Genomic DNA, 21,907 nt, shown 5'->3' on the forward strand with positions numbered 1-21,907 from the left:
GCCTGGAGCTCCTGGTTTTGGTTTTTTTGGTTGTTTTTTTTTTTAGGACACTGTAGGGTAAGGGTGATAGATCCAAGAAATCTGGAAGGGTAAAGGCATAAGAGTTACTGCAATATAGTATGTGTGTGTTTCAGCATAAAATAAAACTGTACTGACCACTGATACTATTGGGGGAAAAAAAGACAACAGTTTAATGTTTGTTACCTTCCCTCTATATATACACACACACGAATAATTCAAAATTGTTTTTCTAGGTTGCTGTTTTGTGTGAACTAGGAGAGCTCAATAAAGAGTGTCCGTGCTGAGATCAGTAATAGAATCAGGGGGCATAATGTGTCTTATTTATATTTCATGGCCTAATAATTACTTTGTGGGTGAAATAGAGTCAGTATGTGGATTTAGCAATAACTCTTTGCTTAAGAAGAATACAATTCTTGAAGACAAAATTGTGGACTAATTTTGCACCTTTCCTTTTGAAGGCTGTTTCCCGCACTGTGTGTGTTCCAAAGATTAAAGAAGTTCTTAATACAAAATGATGTGCCCTAAAAATACTGTACTTTTTCAAAGGAAGAGAAGGGAAATTTAGAATGTATTTGGCAGAGTCTCTGAGGACATGCAGACATGAGTTCTGGTGTTTTTCTTTTGAAAATTGCTAAACTAGTGAATTTAGGCAGTCAATTTTATTGACTTTGTTTTAGAGATTTAGGAGACTGTGTCATTAGAAAGCCTGTGTTTTAGCACTTTACCAAAATATCTAGAATTAAATACAGTGCTACTGAAAGCTGCAAGGTGTTATGCGCTAATTTCTTTAATGTTGAGCCTGCACTTAAGATACATAAGAAAAACTGAAACCTGGAAGATAGTGCTGAAAGTGTTGTTTCAGGGTAGTGTACGCAGCCAGGAAGATGGTTACTCTTTCGTGTTGGCACGAGCGACCTCCTGCACTTACTGCTTTGAACAGCTACAGCTTGGTGGTTATCTGAAACTAGTAGAATACATCTTACTAGCTGTCCTGCAGGGTGCAAGAGTTGGAGGTCGATTGCAAATTGTTTCAATGTGTAGCTTTTTTCATGCTAGTGTTATGTGCTGAAGTCAATTTTGTGTAGGTTTTGCATAATAAAACTTCCTTGTAATTTAAGATTACTCAGACATGCAACTAATTTTGATTGACTCCTAACGTTTACGTATAGGCTAAAAGGTGAGTTTGCATCTCTGCAAGGGATCAAAAGTGTACGTTTCTCTTATTGTGATAATAAAATGTGCAACTCTATGGCTGCTACTTAACAGTTACAACACATCTCAGCTCTTTTTCTGTCTGTAAATCAAGTAGTTCTAATTGTTACATCTGTAGTTTCTGTGTTCATGCAAACTGTAATTGCAAATGCTGTGGGGACAGGGGACATCCAACAGAGACTTAAAAAATTTTGTGGTCCATGAACTGTCAAAACTGTCACCTGTTCTAAAATTACTGCTTCCAAGGATGCAGACTCTTCCACCTTTTTCTCTCTTGGCCACTCGCAGAAGTAATTGACCGGTCTGGTTTCCTTATGAATTATGGTTGTGCTGATCGTGTAGGGAAAAATGTTGAGAGGGATTTTAGATTCAGCAAGTCTCTCTCTCTCTCACCACAAGTATTAAATAATGCCTGTCTCTTGAACCAGCAGTATTAAATAACTGAAGATAATATCTTTCCTATCTGAGTTTATGCTAGGAAAGAGATTAGCTAGGAGAAACATTTAAAGGCACTGTATGACTAAGTCGTTTCCTGGACTGACAGCTTTATTCTGAAATGGAGACAGAAGTGGATTATTGAGCTAAAAAGTCTTTCTGCTCCTTCAAGGAGACCCAGTGCTGCAGCTGAAGATAGATAAATTCTATCGTGGTTTTTTTTACCTTTAATTTTGTTGTTGTGTCAACACTAACTGGGAGTGCTTTTGGATGGTCGTCAAATTTCTAAAGTTAAACCCAAGTATGAATCCTGCAATCTCATATGCCTTTTAGGTCTGAATAATATTCAGACACTGTCAGATGAGTTGAGCTTCTCTGGCAAACTTCCAGAGAACAGGCACCTTGATTATCATCACTGTGGAACTCTGCTGGTCCAGCTGCCTTGCATTTCAAGGCTGATACAGAAGCACGCTGTCTCAAGGGTTTTAACTGCAGTGTGCCACTTGTACTGTCCCACATGATTTACATGCTGTGGCTTATATGCAGAGCAAGTGATGCACAGATGTGATAAAAGGTATTTCTAGACCATTATCACTTTACTGGTAGATGAGTGCAAGAGATACACCATCTCCCTGGGGGAGAAAAATAACAAAATCAATATGCACACCTCCTCCCGCAGTTTTGTTATTCCTTTTAATAGCCTTTCCAGAAATCCAAAACATTCCATTTACCTGGCCCTGTTTTTCCCCTTTGCTGGAAAGGAAAATCTTTCTTAAATAGCAGTTGACAACTTCTGTGTTTTGCATTTCTTTGTGGAGTACAGGTGTCCATGCATTACAGTAATTGCTGCATTTAAGCATAACTAGAGTTTAGCCAGTAACCTTGGTTGCTTTGATAGCATAGGTATTATTCAGTTATTGGTGGTTTTCAATGACTCTTCTGTCTGGAACAGACTCATAGGGTCTGACTTCCTCCATCCTACTTAAAAGCATCAAAGCAATCTAAAGTCACTGTACGTAGCTGAGGATGCTGTTTAGAGTAGATTTAGAAGGTGTTTATAAAATGGACTGGAACTCATTTGTTCACAAACTAATAACCAAGTAGGTTGTAGTTGAATTTCTAGAATGTTGTTCTCTAAAACAAGAAGGCTACCAACAAGCTTTGTGAACAGTATGCAAGATATGTGCCTGAGAGGACCAGCTGATAACAAAACAGTGCACAGTCGGAGATAACAAAAATTATTTTCCTTGCCAAGTTTATTTTTCTTTAGCAAATAGGCTTATTGCACGCATTGCACAATGCAATGCGCACACACTGTGTTGTTAAAAATGCAGTCTGTGGCTGTAAAACAAACCTAACAATTATCCCACTCAGCATACAGAGCATATAGTAGGAATATACATGTTGACAGTCCCAAAGTCCCTGTATGCCCCAGTAAGACTTTTGTAAGGGTTATCGTGGCTGGGTTTCATGTTTTGTGGACAGGCCAGTATCTTCCCCTTCCCTGGCCCTGACAGATTTGGTCTTCAGTGCTGAATATGCTGGTAGTATTAATTACAGTGTATAAGTGTCTGTTTTGTTAGTGCTGTATGACTTGTCTTTCCACAGCTGTAGTCTATCAATTTACAAAACATTGGTGGCCAGCTGCACCTGCATGGAGATTCCATCAGAGTCAGTAGCTCATTTTGGTCACAGCAGCATCCTTATTGCAGGTCAGGTTCTGTGATGACCATAAGATTATAATTTCAACAAGATTATGGAGTCAAAAGGCATGAAGATGGTCTTAAAAAATTGAAGTATAGCTGCTGATGCTAAAGGGAAAAAAACCAAGAAGGTGTGTATATGTGGGAATGAATGGACAAATTGAAACTGCAACCTTCTGCTTCATATGGGTTGGGACTACTCTCTTTCTTGCTTGCAAGGGTATTTGATAACAAAAGGGAAACTTAAAAGGCCTTTCAGCTTTATTTTAGTTCTCCACAGAGTTGTAGAACCTTCCTAGGAGGAAACAAATACTTGGAGATTTGTCTTATAAATTTATTTCATGGCACATATTCATGGCTTGGTCATGTTTCATATGTACAAAGTAAACAGTTAAGCTTGGTCTGCCATCACTGTTGTAGTACTATTGGAATTAGCTGTGGTCTGGTGACTGGAAATTAAAGGACACAGCAGCAGTCATTGACTGAGGGGTAAAGTTGAGCAAAGAAAGTGACTATAAAGGGAAAAGTAGGAATGAAAGGGCCCGCAGAAAGATTCAGTGCAGAAGGTGTAACTTGTCCTTCAGCTCAACAGCTGAGAGGAACTTGTTCAGGAATTGCTAAGAGTTGTAGCTCTCCACCAGGTCAAGGTGTCAGTGCTGTCCTCTGAGGAACAAAGGTCTGTAATTTAGAGACAGAAGCTGGCTTCTGAAGCCCATGTGCTGAAGACTGGGCTTTTTTTTTTTTTTAAATGCTTTATTTTAAATTGCTTTATTTTTAAAATGTATAGGAGTATTAAAAGCCATCTGACAAACTTCTGTTACTTGATTGTATAAGGGTGATACCAAGAATTCTTTTTTGAGAGAGAGGCCTTTACAGAAGGGTGAATATTAAGACCACACAACTTATTTCCTGAAAACACAGAAGAAAATCTTCCAGAAGAACTGAAAACTTTTGGAGAATATACCATGAACAGAGCGGGAGCACTTAGTGTCCTAATCAGCGTCAGTGTAGCAAAACAGGAATACTTGAGTGTGTGGTGAACTTTTACAGCTAACACTTTGTATTTTATTATTGTTCCTGTGAAGGAGGTGGAGGTACAAGGCAATCTTTCCCCCCCTCTCCCTCTGCCCCATGCTTTCTGGTGGTTTATATGCCTGTAGCCAAAATACATTTTTAGCAGTACTGATGAACTGTGGAAATACTTCATAAAATTACAGCTTCTACATGGGGTTATAGAGATACTGGAAAGTAAAACTAAACTTTTCTTTCCTAAAAAGTGTGTGTGGAAAAGATGTCACCTGTGTAACTTTGGGTTTTTTCCCTATTCCTTATACTGCTCCCATAATATGGAAAGAAAGTGCAGTGTTCGGAGTATCGCAATACAGTGGAAATCGCAATAAACAGCAGCATCTTTTGTTTTCTTTTTGTTTTTAATATTTCAGTTGCTGCCTAGATTTTGCTCAGCTTCAACAAACTCACTAGTATCATCATTGCCCTCCATCTCTTACTCATCTTCATCCTCTTCCCTGGCAACCCCATGAGATTCAATGCTAAAGATCTGGCTTTGCTGGCCAGGCGACCATCAGGTTGTTTTGACAAAGAAGGAAAACTGAAGATTTCCAGAGTGGTCGGGGATGAAAAATTAATAGGTAAAAATGACTTGCACTGAAAACTGCCAGTAGTTGATACGCTTGTTCTCTGCAGCTGTCAGCTTACAGTTTCACTAGTCACACACACTTCAGACTTTTTGTTTTCCCTCATTACTGATGCTTGAGTGGTGCTAAATACCTTTCTAAAGAAAAAATTATAAAGCCAGCTCTTCAGTGTGCTCAGGTTTTCAAATTTCCTTTGTCGTGTACCTGAGAAACAGTATTCAGTCCTTAGTGTTATGTGGTGGGTTGACATTGGCTGGATGCCAGGTGCCCACCAAGCCGCTCTGTCACTCCCCTCCTCAGCAGAATGGGGGGGCAGGGGGAGAAAATAGGATGAAAAAACCATTGAGGCTCAAGATAAAGACAATTTAATGAAAGCAGTAGCAAAAGGTGTGTGTGAAAGCAAAGGACAACAAATGATGTTATTTTCTACTTCCCATCAGCAGGTGATGTTTGGCCACTTCCCAGGAAGCAGGGCTTCAATATGTGTAGCAGTTGCTCAGGAAGACATTGGAATTAAGGAATGCCCCCGCTACCTCCTTTCTCTTAGTTCTTTTTATCTAAGCACACTTCATACAGTATGGAACGCCCTGTTGGTTAGTTTGGATCAGCTGTCCTTGCTGTGTCCCCTCCCAAGATCTTGCCTGCCCCCAGCCTACTGGTGGTGGTGGTGGAAATGTTGGAGAGACAGTTCTGAAGCTGTGTGAGCACTACTCAGCAGTAGCTAACACACTGGTGTGTTACCGACACCTTTCTACTACCAATACAAAGCACAGCACTATGAGGGCTGCTATGGGGCTCAGCCAGACCCAGTACATAGCGTTATTATTATTGTTTTTTCCTGTAAAGAAAGATTTTTTATTTTTTTTTACTACTAGGGGTTGCTAGTCACCAGTCATTAGTTGCCATGGTTTAAAGTTTATATATCTAGTTCCTCAGGACTTGCCCCTCCCAAACCCCAAAACTGTGTTTTTATCGTAGTTTTTCCATGGCTCACTTGCCACTTCCTTTGCAGGTTTCTTCAGGCTTTTATGATCATATTTTAAATGTCTTTCAATTTCCAGTAAGCTTGCATAAATGTCTCTTCCCTCAGTAGCTGCTAGGAATTGGCTCCTGTTTGGCTGTAAAATCAGTCCTAATAAAATAATTTCAGTAACAGCGACTGTTTCATTTTCACTTGTACCAGTTGATTTTCATTTTGATGATATTTACTTTTGTTCTGTTAGAAAAAAATACAAACCACAAAACCATCACAGACTCAGTTATGATAAGGGGCTGAGAAAATTCAGTGCCACGCTTTCAGAATATTTTATACACTTTCTTATAGGAAATAGCCAGTGTTTCCTGTGGAGGATGCAGCAAAATTCCTGGACAGAGTACCAGCAAGCGTCCACTTCTGGCTGCTTTGGGGTTTCTCAACAGGATTCTCTCCCTGTTCTCGTCATAGGCAGCCTACCAAGCCCTGTCCAGTAAATATCTGTTGTTTATGAGGATGTTTTAGATCTTTCTTGGCTTACAAATATGCTGAGTGCTAATAGTGCTGCTAGAAGGCTTAGGTTGACCACAGACAGGCCAAACGTTCATTTAACCCAGTATCGTGGGCCGTCTGTGCTATGGTCAGTGGTGGTAGATTCTAGGGAAGCATTTAAGAAACTATGCAATTATAGGATGTTTGTGTTGCTCAGTAAATCCTTCTAGCTCCCAGTAGTCAGATTATGACTCCTTGAGGCTTCAGGGTCATTTCTCTTTGAGGGATTTTGGTCACTGTATATGCTATCCACTGATAGATTTTCCATCATTAGTCTGACTGATCTTTGGACCTGCTTATTTTTCTCACGTATAAGGTAGTGACTTTCCCAATCCTACATAAAAATATCTTTTATTAGCAAAAGATGCAGTGCGAATGCAACAGGATTCCTTACTTCTGATGCCTGCAGGGTTCTGGAGGATGGAATTTAGTTTTAGCAGAGTCCTGTACTTGTACTGTGAAATAACGTGCTCGGATCTGATAACTATGTTTACGTTCTTAGTTGGTAGATATGCATAAAATTATATTACCTTCTTTTCTGTATTGTTCTTGCACTTCAGTAGGTCTGGAAAGATCCAGGAACTTCAATTCATTTTCTAAAAAAAAAAATAATCCCAGGTTGTAGTTATTGTAAGTCCCAGTGCCTGTGGGTCTAAACCTTCCACTTTCTTCTGGGGGGGAGAAAGCTATTCTGATTTTCAAACATGGCCTATTGAAACATCTTAATTAAAATTATCAAGAAGAAAAGATAATTTTATTTATTTACTGTAACAAGACATCCCTCTGGTCTATATTATGTCTCTAGTCACAGCCAGCTTTGAGAGAAGTAAGAGCTGCACAGAGGCAGCTGTGGAACATGACCTCAGGATACAGCTGTTCTTCCAGTTTCTTAGCAATTTGAGGCTGGCTGCTGTCTGGTGACATGGGGTTTCATATGCCCTATCAAAAATAAAAAAAAAAGAGGAAGTCTTGCGTAAAAAACGTTCCTTCTATCTGAAGTGTTGTAGGGTTTGTCTGAAGAGTTCATGTTTGACTGTAAGATCTGGATGTGTAATGCCCATAATAGGTATATGTATCTGTACCTACAGATATATATACACAAGTGTTCTTCATAAAAGAAAAAAGATGCAATTTTAAAAATGGCTAGTTTGGGAAGGATAACTTTAAAGCTTTCTGACTCACTCACTGACCCTCAAGTTCTGAAATGTTCCCTGTTCTTAGAAGTTTGATTACATGTGTGTATAAACATAAATGTTGTTATTCTCATTGGTTAAGCACTTTTTAAATGTGTAGTAAAATAGTAATAGAAAAGTTACTGTAAATATTTAGGACTGATTTGCCTTTTTTTTTTTTTTTCCCTGAAAATTGTAAATTTAGATTAGTGTGTTCTAATCTAAGGGGAATAATAAATGTTTTTGTGTCTTAGCAAGGGTTATATTTCATCTCTTGAAATAATGGAAGCAAAAGCTGTTCCATGCTAAAATGGCTGTTTCTGCTCCTATATGAGGAAAAGGGAGAAAAGCAGAGACAACACTGTTGAGTGTATGCCGCAGTCACCAATTCTCTCAGCTGCAGAGTAGAAGAAACCTTCTGGGAAGTTATGTGGCATTTAACAGCATGTTGTACATAGGCAGCTGCTGAGTGAAGCTGGCTTTTTTTTGGTTGTTAATGATTTTCTTTTCTGACCTTTATAACTAATGCATCTTCTTTAAGAAGCATTTAATGTGTGAAGACAAAAGGTTGTTTTTATTAATCTCTTACTTCTTTGCATACAGAACCGAGAGAGAGATGGTGCCGACTGAAAGGAAATCTGCTTTTTCTAATGAAAAATAAGGTAATTCATTTTCCTAGTGCTTTTCTTGATGTGTTAGTCTGATCTCTGAGAACTTGAGTAATCCTTTTTCTTGATAGCTATTGGCATTGTGCTTTTAGGTACAAAAAAATATATCACTATTATTAGAATAGTGGAGATGAAAAAAATATCCATTGTTTGCCTTCTATAACACTAGGTATTCTTCATGATATCAATATTCTTTAGCTGAATCGTAAATAGTCTATGGCCACATTCTGCTCATAACATACACAGGTCTAAATCCAGAATTACTCCACCAAATCCATTGGAATAACGAAAGCAAAATCTCACACCTAAATGAGGGATTGTGGGTAATGTTCAAGATGCAATTTCAAACCCCTACTATGAATTTTTAGAGTGGTACGTTTGTTTTTTTGGGGTTTTTTTTGTTTGTTTGTTTGTTTTTAAACCAAACTAGTTATGAAGACTGGTGGTATCTTCCCTTCCTTTGCTGTAAAAAGCAATTATATACCTAAAATGAAGGATATATTAATATGCATGTCTGACCCTGACATGCAATGGAAGTCTTGCAGGAGCTGCTGAGTGCCCTCATTTGCTGTTGGCTTTATTAGGAGTTGAGGCCACTCATCCTCTGGGAAGAGCAAGCACTAAGTGTGGAATTGCTCTTTTTCTTACCCTTTCTGTCTGGTACTATGAGCACTGCTTCTGTACTTGCCTGAAAATAGCACTGGATTGTAAAGAATTAAGGAGTAGTATGAAACTTGAGACGCTTACCTGTTAACAGTAAGTATTTTATAATTGGCTTCTAGGATATTTTTATACTGTATAGACCAGCATTTGGACAGAAACTATAGTACTGCTTGACAGATTCTATATTCCATTTGAAAGATTTTTTCAGTGTTTTATAGTGGTTTATTTTAATATAGTGAGGAATGAACACATATGGTATACTTTTAAAGCAGTATTTGCTTTTAAAGCACCGTTCGAGCGTATGTGATAGATTTCTGTATGTATGCAAACAAAATGAGACGGTATGATGTAAAGGCTTTTCTGGCTCAAGTTTCATAAGGCCGCATTCCCCTGTGTGGTAAAAGGACCAAAAAGTTTTATGTAGGTGAAGACAAGCTCATGGCCACCCCTTTGTTGCACCCTCATACATTATCGTTCTGCTGTATGACTTGCAGAAAGTATTTTTAGTAAAGGGCTTTAAGTTTCAAATTACTTTCTTCTACTCCATGTTCTTCCAAGTGTCCTATTTTCATGGGAGCTTCTAGCATTTTGTAAAACAGGCTCAGGAAATATTTTGATCAACTTTGCAGCTGTGAAGAGGGGAGTAGGAGAGTTTTGCTAAAATCAAATGTAGCTATCAGTTTGGCTCTGAAAATTTACAGAATTAATGTTACTATAGGGGCGATGGTCTAGTGTGGATTGGTACTTAGGTTCATATGGTGTGTGATGGGCCACTTTTTTTTTGTTTTTTTCAAATGTGTAACTGTGGTGCAAATGGATGGAATGAGGCAATCTCAGTTGGAACAGCAAATCAATGAACCCACTAGGTCCAATCAGGCTGTTCTAATGCAAAGCTGTGTGTTTTGATGAACTTGGAGGATGAGGTGCAAATTAATGGCTTGTTACTGAAATGATTTAGGCTTGCAATAAATAAATGGGAATTCCTCTTGAAATGCTCTGGTTTGCCTGAATCAATTAAATAGTTGGGGGATTTTTATTTCTATTTCTAGGCGAGTGCTTGAAAACTGCATCTCATTCTGATTTCCTTGTTTAAAGAAGTTTTCAAAATTTGCAGAAGTTATGGAAGGAACCAGGAGATTTGACAAATTTAGCTTATTAAAAAGACTGATGACTTGGTTAATGGCTAGAGTATTTTCAAAAGGTGATTTTATTAGGTACTTCCTTTAATTAGGGAGGTCACACAATAAGAGAAAAACTTTGAAATTCAAGTTAGACAAATGCAAATGAGCGCAGGATGATTGGCCACTGAAACCCTAGTGTGGTGAGATAGAGCGGGTGCTGAGTTTTAAAATGTCACAACTTACTAGGCTGAGTACCAAGACCACTGAGTGATTAAAGGGCAGCGTCTTACAATAGATCAAACTAAATGATGTAGCGCTTGCTAGTCAGCTTATATCCTAGGAATTTGTAAAACAGTCATTTTCAGAGGCTTCATCTGTTGGGTACTGTAAAGGATAGCTTCTTTGACAAAGACAGATCTCTTGAATCTCAAATCCCCGTTTCAAAGGATGCAATTTATAGGCATACTAAGTAAAACCAAAGCAATTTGTGTGCTGTGAGGACAGAAGGGAGTGTACCCTGTATTTCTTTTTTTCCTTTTCTCATTCTAGAAATGAACAGGCATCCCATCTGAAGCAGATTCTTGACACAGGAAATCATAGTTTGAGTTTTGGGAGTGTAGTTTGCCAGTATAACCGAAAATCGTCTTATCGTAAAAGTTGTTAAGCATCTTAATAAGCATAGTTGCCAATTTTCTGCTTTTTAATATCTTACTGAAACCTTTGCTAATTCAAGTCATGTAGTATATGAAAGATGTGCCCAGAACAGTGCTGATGAAGCCATGTTCCTATTTTTGTTGCTGGAACCTGGCATGGCTTATGGCTTGACACAGAAGGAAAGTAAGTCTCCTGTTTTAGAAACTCATCTGAATGCTGAACAGTTAACTCCAGAAGTCACTGTCATGAATTGAAGACTGATTTGCTGCTATTCATTAACTGCTGTCAGAGGCATGTGCATGTCTGCCTATACAAATTCTTATAGTTTAATGACAGACTCTCATTCTCGTTCAAATGTACATAAATTATGCTACTTGTGTAAGAAGAATCTTCTCTATCAAATTGCAAAGGATGCCTCCCCACTTATCTGTGCTGTAAATCTTAAGTAGTGTAGTAGTACATTTTCATTGTAGGGAAAAAAATGTGGTTTATTCTTCTGCTTTGTCATGTTTTGGATGCAGCAGAATAACCTAGTGGGCATCTTAAGGACATTTATTTTCCCTGGTCTAGCAGTGGAGTTGATTATTTTGGACTTTAAGTGGCCTAAGAAGTAGACCTACTTGTAGGCCTGAGGCATGATCCAGCATCTGCTGGCGTTAGTGAAAATTTTACTTGGTAGACTTCAGTGTGGCGTGGGTAGGTGGGTGGTTTTGATTGGGTAGGTGGGTGGCTTTGATTTTTTTTTTTGTTTTTTGTTTTTTTTTTTTGTCAGTGGTGGGCATTTGCTTCCCCCAGATGGATTTCCTACCTTATTATATTGGTTGCAAGTGGCAGAGTTATGGTGGCAAGGGGTCTGCAGGAGTGATCTCTGTGAGAAAAGGTCACGGGCTCTGCAACAGACCTACCACAGGACACAGCTGTGACCAAGCAAGTGGTGCCGCTGGGAAAATGTATTTAAGAAAGGGCAAAATGCTGTACAGCAGTGAGGAACTGTGAAAAATAGCCCTGCAAACAGCAAGCTCAGAGAAGGAAAGGAAGGATCTGCTCCAGCTGCAGGAGCAGATATTCCCCTGCAGCCTGTGGAGGGGACCATACTGGAGCATGTGGATATGCCCTGAATCATCCGCAGCCCATGCTGGAGTGGGTTCTACTGGAAGGAGCTGTAGGCCATGCAGAGGACTCGTGCTGCAGCAGGTCTTCAGTGCCTGCAGCCCATAGGAGGGACCCTATGTTGGAGCAGAGGACAAGAGTGAGGAGGAAAGAGTGGCAGAGAGGAACTGTTATGGACTGACCATAATCCCGTGGCCTCTGTGCTACTTGGAGGGTGGGGAGGAGGAGGTAGAGGAGTTGAGAACGAATGACTGAAGTTGAGCCTGGGGAAAAAGAGGTTGGGAGGAAGCTGCTGTAGTTCTTGTCTCTGTTTCTCCCTATCCAGGTCAGTTTTAATGGGCAATAAACTGATTTTTCCTGTGTTGAGTCTGTTTTGCCAGTGATGCTAATTGATAAGTGATCTCTTGGTCTACATCTTGACCCGCAAGCTTTTGAATTTTTTCTCCACCAGTCCTGTTAAGAAGGGAGAATAAGAGAGCAGCTGGGTAGGTGGCTGGCAGCCTGCCAAAGTCAACCAACCAGGTATGATCTCCTGTGGGAACTGTATGTTGTTCATGTGGGTAGGCTTTCTGTCCACTTCTCAGGAAGTGGCATGTGTGCCTTTCCATCCAATGAAATGCAGTCGGTATACAATGCTTTTAAGGCAGTAGCTCTGAAACTGTTCCCTAAAGCTGTGGTTAGCAGTGTGACTAGGCTGGGGAGCCTCGTGTGTGACAGGGCCTCCAAAGAAAAGTTTGGCATCATGCTAATCTTGGTGCAATTCTTATGGTTCCTAGTCCAAAATCTGTAAAAACAGTATTAATAGATAGTGTTTTCAAAACAGTTAAGATCTGGAACTAGAAAGCATTATGTGCCTCACCTAAAGTATGTGGTATACGGGTTATTTACTTAGATTCTACCCAGTTCCAGCTAGGAGGTACTTTTTTTCCAGAACTCATGAGAGTGGGACATGGGGAAGAAGATTGCTGGGCAACAGTTGCTAATTTGTCTAATAAATATTGTAAACTTACGTGCCTTTTTTCATTGGCATAGGAGGGAGCTTTTGATTAGAAGTAGTTTTTTTTTAAAGACCAGTGCGTATTTTTGTATCAAATGTCATGCTGTGTCATTTCCTTGCTATTTTCTCTTCATAGGTCCTTCAGAATAATTTTCTGGTGTCTGTCCCCACCCCATCCCCAAAGAAAGAAGTAAACAGATTAATCTTTCTCAATCTCTTTCAATCTTCATGCCAATTTGGGGCTGGATTTCTCCTCCTCCCTCTGCCACTTCACACCTGTGGTTGAAAATCCTAAACTGTTGTTTGCTCTATATGTGTGAATTTGGGGTGATTGCTACTGAAGTAAAGAAAGAACGTACCTAACCCATCTATGGTTCATTTTCCCATATACCAGTATTCCCAAATGGTAATGCTGATACTTAGCCCGTTTTGTAAACTACTTTGCAATCTACACATAAAAAGATACACTAAAAAGTACAATTATATTTTTGCATCTCAGTAATAGCTCCAGAGGGCCCTTTATGTTTTATTGAGTAAACATTTTGACATCCCTACTTATTTTTGAATATGTATTTAGGAATTTATTTTAAAATGGATTTTTGATCAATAGTCTGTAGTGGATTCTGTAGGAGAGTCATTAGCAACTGTTGTGTAAATCTTTATTGGTTTGTGGTTTAATGATCCTGTGGAGGTAACCATTCCAATTAGTTTGCCTATGGACTGGCTCAATAGACTCATGCTACTTCTGTGTGTGAAATGTTGCCTTTTATGATTTTTATGATGTATTGATTTTTTTAAAATTATCATGTAGAAGAAGTTTAGTTATACGGATGACTGTATTTAAAATAAAGGTTGTTACTAGGGTTGAAAGTATCTTAAATTAGCAGTCATACTTCACACACAAAATATAAACCTGTCTTTTATTTTTCTCTAATCTGAACAATAGTGTGATAGCAAACTTACACGGCACGTTTTTACTGTAGTTAATCTATACACTTGTTTCCCAATCCTCTGAAAACAAGGGATTTGTATTGAAGAAATGACAGACTTAACTACACAGGTGTAAATGGGAGGGCTACAGTATACCTAATGCCCCAGAGAATAAAGTAAAAGGTGGTGAATATTTTGAAACTTCTTTTGTAATAAATTACCTTTCCTTAAACCAAATGCGTTGTTGGGCTTAGGATTTTGTAGACAAGATTAATGAGCAGATCTAAATGGCTGTGCTGTCAATAATCACAAGCTTTCTTGCAGTGTTTGTAAAAGCTTAATGTAAATTATGTTGTTACAGCATTTATCACAAGTGTAATGTATTATTAACAGTTGGCAAAAAAGCCTCAAAGTAAGATTTCAGATTGACTCATAAATCAATAACCAGAGAATGACATGCAAGGTAGAAATAATAGAATAATTACATACTTCTGAGGTTCTGATGTGAATTACATTGTAATGCAGCTGTGAAAATGTTATTAAGGTTTTCACGGCATAGTTGTATGTAAGTTCTGCCATAAAAATGTGAGAGTATATCAATGAATCTTTTCTGCAGTTAGGCAGGCATACACAATGTACTTTCAGCGTTTCAGCATAGCTGTAGAGCTTTTGTATTTTTCCTTCCAATTTGATATCTTAAATATTCTCACAGAGTGAGATTACTTTATATTGAAGCTGTGGAGCATTTTCTGGTCTGTTGGACTGTGTGTGTGGTTTAGCATTCTGTAAGTCAGTGATCTCTCCAGGGCATCTTGAAGTAAGTGCCTCTTCTGGCTAAGGATGTACTACTTATAAACCATTTTTCAGCAGTGATTTCAATTTTCTAGAGCATGCTCTGTATCAGTTTAAGTGTTAAGGTCTGAGCAGCCAGAGGAAGTTTTGCTGCACTGTGTAGCATTGCTTTGGGATTGAATGTCACTGCTGATGTGGGTTTTTTTGGCTAAATACTACATGTATGATACTGGTTGTGGCTGTGTTTTGCAATGACTGTAAGCTGAGGAACCAGTTAAGTGCATCTATGTCTGTAATACAATATCCCTTCAGTAAGTTTCAGTGAAATACGTTGTTGCTGTGTTATTAAGATTTTAATTTAAAGTAGGAAGGTGCTAAATAGAGAAGGAAGTGGAAACTGGCAAAACAGTGGCATAGGCGGATCTGGAAGCCCTATTGCCTCTTACATGGCTCAAAAGTCTTAGTGTGTTTCTGATCATTCTCAACCCCAGCCTTGTGTGTACTTCTGCCTGCACTCAACTGAGATGTGGGTTGTTGTCTTACTGCTGGAACAAGGTTTTTTATATGTATGTAACAATACACACATAAATGAAGTATCAGGCAGTGTTAAGAACTCAAATGAATTTGGTTGGATTAAGAGAAAGGATGTTGCCACGTGGGCTTTTTAACCTCCCTTAGTAAGATATTACGGCCTATTTGTGTAGTCGTGCATTTGAGTCTGTGAGAGATCTTGTGTATGTTTAAGGTCACTTACTTATGCTGGGCCTGTATTTAATAACCAGTTGTGTTGCCCCATCTGTTATACTGTAAAGGCATTTTATAATGTTTATTTTTTTGCATGCCTTAATTTAAATAGTAGATTTTTTCAAGATTTCTTGATGTTTTTAGCCATTTTGGTTTGGAAGAATGCTATGCAGAGAAATCTATGCTAGCTGAATGCTGTAAACTCTAGCTGTAGACCCCTACTAAGCATGAGGTACATACATCATGCCAGTGTGGTGGCAGGAGGAAGGAAGCTGGTGTCTTCGTGCTGCTCATGAAGAGATAATGTGGGGAGTGCAAAGTTGTCTGGAATAGCTGGGGCAGAACAGTAAGAAGGCAAACATAACCCTTGGTTTCCTTAGTAGCTGTTCCTCCAAAGCTGTTGTAGTGTTGACCCAGCCATGTATATTTGAGAAGTCCTGCAGACCACTGCAAGCCCAGCGACACCAGAATGCCATGGGGTAGCAGGGGCACGCTGCGCTTCTGTTACCGAGAGTCTGTGCAGTACCACTGAGGTATATGTGCTGACCATTGTTGCAGTCTACTTTCCAACAGTACCTGAAAATGCAATTTATGACCATCAAGTAATGAGAATAATTATTTGCTCGTATTTTTACTATGAACTGAAAGACTTTGTAGCTCGCTCTTTCCAGCTTGACAGGATCCTGGCAAGCCCTACTGCCTTTTTGCCATCTTTGATTCCCTTGCTTATCTTGCTGCTTCTCCTTCCTGCCTCCAGATGTTACTAACTTGCTCTGGAGATAATGAAGTCCTCCCTTCCCTTCTACTGCTGTCAGAGGCAGACTTTTTTTATAACCTGTGCTTGCTTTGGTAATTCCATTCTGTCTCCCGGTTTTCTTCTGTGTCTGCTTTCATCTCTTGCTTAACTTGTTCCATGATGTCTGCCTTTCCTGTAGATTTTTCATGGCATAAGCATACTTTAATCCTTCCTTTTTTTGTGTGTGCCTGTCCTTGACCTGCTGCTTCCCACTTGTGCCCATGACTGTCTTTGATACCTGAAGTCTATTACTACTCTGTTTACAGTGTCACCCATTGCATTTCCATCCCAGTATCCTCCCTGGTCCTGTTGTTATCCCTTGTGCTCTACGGAACAGGCTTTTACTAATGTCTTGAATAACCTCTTCCAAACAAGAGCTAAGAAGGATCTCTCCTGTTCATGCAACTGTCTGCCACTTCCAATGCTAGCTCACCCTCTGACTGTGTCTCCATTTTTTCCTGGTCATTCTTAACTTCTTCCTTCAACTTTATTCTTTTTGGGGTTTCGTAATGTGCTGTACCTAGAGTTGAAGCATATGTAAGAAAATTGTAACTTAAACCTGTGTATTCTTCAGTACAGAATTGCATATAGATCTGCCTCAATACCTGTTTGTCCAAACTACACTTTCATCTTGCCTTTCAGAGACCTCTTCCTGTGCATTTAGCCATAAATTCAATTTCAGCAGGAATCAAACAGCTGCTTAATCTTTCCTGTCAAGTTCTTCCTCCCATAGCTTTTGATGGCTGAAGCAAACATCACTTCTCTTCCTGCTACTCATACCATTTTTAGGATTGCTTTCAACAGGAATGTGTTTCAAAGTATTAATGTTCTGGCTGTGTCTGTTTTGCAGATCCGTTTTAAGATAGACCACTGTTTCTATCTCTCTATCACCTAAAACTCTGGACTGGGATAATCTTATTTTGCATTTTCATTTACTGAAATACCCTTCTCCTGATCTTGAGAAAGATGAAATTTGATTATATCCATGAGAGCTCTTGCAAAAATAACTTTCCTAGGGTTTTGTCATTTGTTTTTTGTGGTTTTTTTTTTTTTTTTTTTAATAGTGTTACTCTGTCCCTTGCATCTGACTGTTATGTCCTTCCTTTGGTAAGCTCTTTGTTTTCAGCTTGAAGATTTTCCCCAGGCTCCAATACCCTACCTGTTCTTGATTTAAAATTCTTCTGACTCTTGAGCTGTGTCTAGCACGCAGTGCCTGCTTTCACAGGTCTGTGAAACCAACAAGGAAGATGGTAAAAAGTGTAAACTAATCACCTTCGCAAATAATAAAAGTTCTGCCTTTACAAATCTTCTTTGCTATGATGTTTACAAGAAGTTCGCAATGATAATCCTATATTTTTGATGGTCATTGGCTTGTGTAGGCTGACATGGGCTAGCATGTCTGTGATGTATAAAGTCTCCAGCTTTCTTGTGGTTGAATGTCTATGTTCTGTATCTATACGGAGGATAATATTGTAGGGTCCTGTGGTGCTTGGTCTGCATTTATAAATGCTCTAGTGATGTATATAAACACTTAATCTGAGAGAGCCACTGAATTTGTGTTATCTAATGTAATTAGCTAGGTGGTGTGGGGGTTTTTTTATAGCTGTGTTGTCCACTATTCCTGCAGCAATTGGTGTGTTATAATTGCATAATATATGGAATTGTATATGTTAAAATTACATAATTGGCAGTAATCAAGCACCAGTCTTGTTCAGAATAGGTAATTGTATAGATAACAGCGTTGAACAAAATGTGGTTCTGTCTGGGTTCACTGGCTCTTGCTCTGTTTGGTGCTGCAGTGAGCCCTGTGGTGGCTCTCAAAGAGTGCGGGGTCTGGCAGATGTTTCTGTTGAGCAGCTTCACGCATGGCTGCAGAGAGTCCTGGGGCTGAGCAGACATTCACTATTTGAGGTAAGTTTTGCAAGATCAGGACTCTGTTAGCTTCCATAGCTATTTTGGGAGACTTGGGTAACAAATTTTGTGATACAGCCACGGTTTTTATTGATGAATTGTACAGTTGTCTGGTTTTGGAGAAGACCTGATAGTTACATTGGAAACGAGAAAGGCTTTGCAACTCTGCGTACAGGTGCTAAGTGGACAATATGTAGCAGCGGTCTCTGGCTGAGCAGACTGCAATTACTTGGCAGTTGTCTCACTGGGTATCAGCTCTTAGTGTGTGAAAGAAACCTAGGGAGAGGGGAAGACTAATAACTAGTGGATTAATATGCTACAATGAGACAACTCCTGCTGCATTCTGTGAATCTGCGCTGAAGGGAATCATGGAAATGTTTTGGTTTATGTTTTGAAGTCGATATCAACTATAGCTGGAAGAACTGCTGGGCCTATGAGACTGTTTCACTTCACAGCACGTTCCAGTGAAGAACCCCTTAGGAAGAGAAAAACTGTTTAAAATCAAGCACGGAGCTGACACTATTGATTATGTTAATTTGAGCTGAGATATTACTCCTAAAAGACAATGCGAAAGACAGTTAAAAGGTTGATCTTTGAAGTAGTACACCTACATTTCTTTAGCGTTATGTGAGTAGTAGTTGAAAGAACCCCCCTCCTTTTATTTAAAAAAACAAACAAAAACCCCTTACTCCAGAAAACAATGGGTTGCATTATTGTCCTGTACGAGGCAGTAAATAATTTTGTCAGGATACTGCTGCTAAACTCTTCCTTCGCTGAGAGGGGTCTGTGCCTCATATGATGTATTATTCATGCTTCATTATCCTGTTGGATAGATAATGTCGCCTGGCTGCCAGTTTGTGCATGCTGGGCTTTTTTATTCAATCGGTTGGTCTCGTTTTAGAAATAACCTGTTAAAAGTCGCTTTATGTTTTGTTTGTAATGGAAGTTGTCGGTAGATGGCAGCAGCAATCTCTTCAGATAATAGTTTTAGGTTACCAGCCAAATGAACAACTTATGCTAACGTTAACTAATCCTAAGAAAAAATACTCTACTGAAATAATACACCGAGGGCAGAACTTGCTTTTATTTTTGGCCTGAAGTAGGTTTTTGAAGCCAGGTGCTGCTGTCTAACCTCGGTTTAGGCTTTTATGAGCAGTATGATAAGAGAAGAAGGGAAGCCAGAGGAGTGTACGTACAGCTAGAGTCATCTTGCAGCTGCAAAGTGATTTATGTCAGCCAGCCCAAGGAATTTGTAGGTAGAGCTCCCTGTACCATCGAAGAAGATTGTCTGGCTAGTCTGTGCTTGCCCCACCATATGCTCATTAGTGAAGGCTGTATTTCGCAGAAGGGAGGAGAGGAGCTGAGCGTGTCTATGCATACATCGGGGTGCTGCTCTTGAAATTGCATCCTGTGTGATCCTAAATAGTGTGTTGGTTTGTCTTTTTTTTTTTTTTTTCCCTTTTTCTTTCTTTTCCCCCCACCCTTAGTGCTTGCTACTACAGTGGGTCTCAAATTTGAGAGCAGCCTGATGTATGCTGTACTCTCTGCCCCTTTGGGAAGCAAAGCATCAAGGGTTGTTTTGTTCTGCACACGTCCTTTCTGCCCTTCTGAGCTGGGGTTGGCTTAGGAGGACGTGCCATGGCTACTGAGAAGCGCTTCAGGGAGGGAAGGTTTTCCTCCTCTTGAGGGCCTAACTGTAACCCAGGTGCCGTGAGTTGGTTGTGGTAGGGATGAGGGGTGACTTCTGTGTGCCCCCTTGTTACCAGTTTGGGAGTGAGCCCGGTGGGGACAAGGTCGCGGTCACACTGAGCCCAGAAGGTGTTTTTAGGACAGTGGTGGGAAGGGCTGGGAAGGAGGAGGTCAGCTAGATAGCAGTGAAGGGTGGCCATGCTTCCACAGGCTTCTGGCTGTGCCAAGGAGAAAAACGCTGGGTTTTTTATACCCATCTCTCACTCTGAGATTTAATGAGTTTCTTTTTCCCTAAATAAGTCGATTGCCTCTGATTTATAAGAAAGACTAGTGCTATTCTAGCCTCACATTTTGTTTGTCAGCAGCTACTAATGACTGTTAAGGACAAAATGGTACCTCCTCCTTCAGTATCTTCACTAAGCATTACAATTTACTATTCCTTTTTTTTTTTCCTGACTAACCCTGAGAACTGAGCTCAATTCTCTGAATTCTCCATAGTGCTGCCAGAACTTATTTGCTGAGTAATGATAGCTAATTTTAAGTCCAATGTTATAAAAGTGGCTATGTGTTTTGCTAAATGTGCACAGTTTGCACTTATCAGCATGGAATTTTATTTGATGTTTTATCACTTCGTTGGTGGGGGTATTGAAAGCCTATAGCTTTGCCTTCGGTTTTAGGTTTGAGTCTTTTGTCATTAGCAAGTGTTACCACCTCACTATACTCATCCTTGTTCCTGGGCATCTATTAATGCAAGACATTTGCCCTTTATGAATTTACAGTGTGATTCCTCCCTGCCCCCCCCCGCCCCAAGCAATGGGTGAAGGACCTCGTAAAACTTTTTCCCCCCCAAGTTAATGTATGCTATACCAATGCTTCTGGTAACTCTAAAATGTTTGTGACGCGTGACTTCTACAAAACCTGTCAACTATTTACCTTCCTATTACTAATATTTTATTTTTGTAACTTTCTCTTATTTTATTCTGTATCATCATTTCTACTGATTTGTTCATTGCAGAGGAGTTCTTCAATAGAAAGATTTGAAATCTAGTATTATATACCTGCTTGTAGAAGATTGGTAATACTACTTAAAGGCAAGGATTGGTCAGGATATTAACCTAACATTAGTTTTTTAGGGTAAGTGAAACACTTTTTTAAACTGGAAATGTTACCTGGATCAATAAAAAAATTGCACTTGATACTTAAAGCTTTGTTGTAGCTACCTAAAAAAAGTTAGGAAGACGTGAAAGGTGGGGAAAACAGTCCGTAGCTGAAATACTACATACTCCATTTCCTTTCGTAGAAAAGAGGAAACAATAGCAGATCTAATACATTAAAAATACTTGTAGGTTTGGGAGAGTTTGGTTGTGTGGTGTTGTGGGTGGGTGGTGTTTTTTCTATTCTTAATTTTTTTTTGTTAGCTGGGATTTATATTGGGAGTTAACACCTTGGTGGTTTTTTTGGTGGTGTATTTTTGTGTGTTTTGTTTTGTGTTTTTAATCACGTGCACCTGGCCTTTAGTTTGCTCTAGGCTTACTCAATTTCTTAGACGTTGGCTCAACTTGGCTATTTGGAAAGTCTGCTTGATATTGAATGTATCTGTAGACTTTTGCCATTGACCTTTCCTTTAGAGCAATATTTATAAAGAATTGAACAAATGTGGAACACAAAAGCTTGTGAAACAAAAATGGTAATCTATGTACTGTTTCAGAAGGGTATAAAAGCTTTCCTAATTTAAGAACATTCGGAAATATTCCCATGAGAGAAGCTAAGCCTCAGCATTACCAATCATGTCTCCTTTTTATCACAGCCTAACACGGTAGTGTTAATGGATCAACTTTTGAGAGGATGACAATTAATTCTATTTCTGTTAAGTGCATTGCAGATACTACTGCAGCATGGTACCTGAGTGACAAGCTCCTATGCCCTACCAGTTCCAGGTGGTTTGATTTCATTAGAGTGGGGATTATAGGATGCAGCACTACTGCTTTGTTGAGCAGATTTACTAGCGATTACGAAGAATCTGCAGCTGTTCACTTGGTCTCCTTTTGTGTGGGAGTTATTTTGATGATGGTGGCTTGTTGATGTTCTACAAAGGTGAGGTGGAAGGAG

The 21,907-nt window shown here is 39.4% G+C and overlaps 1 long non-coding RNA gene across 1 annotated transcript in view; it reads left to right on the plus strand.

Moving 5' to 3' along the window:
- LOC130158832 (uncharacterized) overlaps positions 1-21,907 on the plus strand; it is a 100,144-nt gene that overhangs the window by 16,952 nt on the left and 61,285 nt on the right. Inside the window, exon 2 of the long non-coding RNA XR_008825500.1 lies at positions 8,327-8,385. This is a non-coding gene — a long non-coding RNA (uncharacterized LOC130158832). The remainder of the gene's footprint in view (positions 1-8,326; positions 8,386-21,907) is intronic.

Source organism: Falco biarmicus, chromosome 1 (assembly GCF_023638135.1).
Source record: "Falco biarmicus isolate bFalBia1 chromosome 1, bFalBia1.pri, whole genome shotgun sequence".
NCBI lineage: Eukaryota > Metazoa > Chordata > Aves > Falconiformes > Falconidae > Falco > Falco biarmicus.